This window comes from Monopterus albus, unplaced genomic scaffold (assembly GCF_001952655.1).
Source record: "Monopterus albus unplaced genomic scaffold, M_albus_1.0 scaffold98.1, whole genome shotgun sequence".
Lineage (NCBI taxonomy): Eukaryota > Metazoa > Chordata > Actinopteri > Synbranchiformes > Synbranchidae > Monopterus > Monopterus albus.
The window spans coordinates 3,354,714-3,357,996 of NW_018127978.1; the positions used below are offsets into that span (position 1 = coordinate 3,354,714).

General features: G+C 43.9%; 1 protein-coding gene across 1 annotated transcript in view; it reads left to right on the forward strand.

Moving 5' to 3' along the window:
• Nucleotides 1-3,283, forward strand: part of LOC109965220 (nucleolar protein 4-like) — a 204,323-nt gene that overhangs the window by 130,893 nt on the left and 70,147 nt on the right. The window lies entirely within an intron of this gene.

The window sequence follows — 3,283 nt, forward strand, 5'->3', positions numbered from 1 at the left end:
GGCGGATCGGTGCAGCTTCTGCAGTAATGCGGTCGATGTACCGGTCCGTCGTGGTGAAGAAGGAGCTGAGCTGTAAGGCGAAGCTCTCTATTTACTGGTCAATCTATGTTCCGACTCTCACCTATGGTCATGAGCTTTGGGTCATGACTGAAAGGGCAAGATCCCGGATACAGGCGGCCGAAATGAGCTTTCTCCGCAGGGCGTCCGGGCGCACCCTTAGAGATAGGGTGAGGAGCTCAGTCACCCGGGAGGAGCTCAGAGTAGAACCGCTGCTCCTCCACATCGAGAGGAGCCAGCTGAGGTGGCTCGGGCATCTGTTTCGGATGCCTCCTGGGTGCCTTCCTAGGGTGGTGTTCCGGGCATGTCCCACCGGGAGGAGGCCCCGGGGTAAGACCCAGGACACGCTGGAGGGACTATGTCTCTCGGCTGGCCTGGGAGCTGGAGGAAGGGTCTGGAGAGAGGGAAGTCTGGGCATCTTTGCTTAGACTGCTGCCCCCGCGACCCGGTCCCGGATAAGCGGAGGAAAATGGATGGATGGATATTATGAGGGTCTTGCTAGTCAGATAGTAGTGGTATACTGTATGTCCCAGACATTATCCTAGGGTACAAGGTGATGATTTCAGATGTCTTGTTTCCTTCTGAGCTAAAATCCAAAACCAAAATTATTCAGATTATTATTATAGAATATTTCAAGTCATTTTAAAGACACTGAAAAAATAGTAACTAGGCAAGTCCGCCCATCATAATAACTGCATGACTGTTGAGCATGTGGGTAGTTAGCAGAGCAGTAGATGTATATTTCAGCTTTATAGAACATTTTGTGAAAGCGGATAAATAATAGTACTAATAGATACATATAGGACCTTGGTGTGAGATTGTCATAGAGCCCTGTGGGGTTGTTAGAGGCAGATACAGAAGAGGAGGAGAGGGACAGGGCTGGACGGACTAAATACATCAGGTTTGGGGCCTCTGGGTTGTAGTTAACAGTATATACTGGACTCTTGAGGAAACATGATGAGTTGATTTATGGCTGTCAGGAGATATGGAAGAATTTGGGATATGGAAGTGTTGGGTGTAAGATATAGGACTCCTGGGGGGAGTTAGAACTCTTTGGGGGAGAGGGGTGGGAGATGTAGGAGCCTGCGGAGGTGCAGGTGATACAGAGATGGTTATTGCCTCAATAAGTCTGAGCTAACACTGACAAAGTGTGAGTTTTTTTTTTTTTGCTGGCTTATGGGAATGTGTGTGTGTGTGGGAGTGGTGCAGAGAGTGAGGTCAAACAGGAGAGCAGCTCTACAGTCTGGGTCTGTGTGTTTCTCACATAGTCTCTCTCTCTCTGTATTGTGGAGGATTATCCTGCAGCATGTAGCTCTGTCTGTGGCCTTGAGAGGTGAAAGACAATGCTGAAAGCCCCTCCTTTTTTGCCTGCCTCCCACACACACACACACACTGCAGCAAGTGACTGAAAAAGATGGGTTGGAGATGAGTGAGAGATGTAGAGGAGAGCTGGTCGATGGATGGAGGAAGTGGAAGAGAAGGTGTGAGATAAAGTGATGAAATGGTGGAAAAGGGACATTTGAGAGAAGATTTTAAAAAGCCAAGTCAGAGGAAGGAAGAACAGAAAAAGAGGTGATTTAAGGGGTCTGACTTTTAGCAGCTTGCAAGTTATGATAAAGTTAACGTTACCAGTGTAAATGTTGCGTTTGCATATACTGTAGATGTTCGCCACACCACTAAGTTGGCTTAAAAGATCAAGCCAAATTAAACCGTTATCACTGCCCTTAACTGCATCATCAAACTCCACTGGTGCTTAGTATGGAACAACATGAACTTGGCAAATATTTGAAGGCATGGAGATAATATAATTATATTATGTGCTCTTTGAATTCTTTATACTATAGAGGTCAGCATGTCTGATGGCGAGGAGCTTTGCTGGGTTGAATGTGTTGGCTCCCTTGGTTTGTGTTAGTTTGAACCTTCTTTCACAGATGGGGTTTGTGCTGTCTTTGGGCTCACCCTGGCTGTCGGCTACATGACCGAAATAATGCCATATTTTGCTTCTTGCATCTGCTTTGTCTACCACAAAGCGTGTATGGTCAGGGAGAGAATTTGCACTTGCCACCATGCCTCTCGATTTTCACGGTGAAAGCTGCCTACATGAGAGAAATGGTTGGCACACTCACTGTGCCTGCAGGGAGTGAAAGTAGTACACACACACTGCTCTGCTGTCACACATCAACGCAATTCAGGAATATGGCTATTATTAGAACACAATTTTTCGCAAAGTATTGGTCCTAATAATATGGAGTACTTTACCATTTTTAATGGCAGGGTAATTGCAATACCTTTCTAGTACCATTATACAGTGCAACACTTTGACTAACATACAGTAGATGACTGCTGTCATAGAGAACAGATGTTGCACATAAAAACTTAATGGAGTGTAGGACTGCAACTAAAAACTACTGTTGTTATCCATTAACCTGCTAATTATTTTTAGATTTATCTTTTAGACTATGAAATGTGAAAAAATAACAAATGCTTATCATAAAGTCTCAGAATTTACTATGCTATTTTGTTTGCAGTGTATATTAGCAAATCCTCTCATGTGAGAAGATACTGTAGAACTAAAGAATTATTGGTATTATATATCAGTTTTGCTTTAAGTCGTCCCTGGGAGGCTAGTGGGTAAGGCGCAGTGCTCTCGCCTCTGCAGCCCGGGTTCAAATCAGGGTTGCGTCAGGAAGGGCATCCAGTGTTAAAACTCATGCCAAATGTCAACATGTGAGTCGTTAATTTAACGATTCGCTGTGGCGACCCCTAAAAACGTGAAAAGCCAAAAGTGACTTTCTATATCATTTTTGCTTGAAAAATGAACAAATAATTTAATCAGAATAATTGCAGGTATTTTTATCATTTGGCTGATCTGCGGCCACGTGAAGTGGAATGAAGGAACAGCACAGAAGTAAAAAGTAAAAAGTAAAAGCATGGATGATAAAGAGGAATTTATCGCACAAGAAATGCACAGAGCACAAAGGATTGTGGGTGAAAGACACAGGAAGTACATGGAGTTTTGTCCTGATAGTGAACCATTTTCATGTTGTCTCAGAGAAAAGAAGACTTCTCATGATAGTGTCCTAAGATTAGGATTGTAATGGAAATGACTACACTTTATATTAATTGAATATAAATACCTCTTGCCTGGCAGCTCCATCTCCAACATCCTTCTACCAATATAACCACTATCCCTCCTCTGCACATGTCCAAACCATCTCAATCTGGC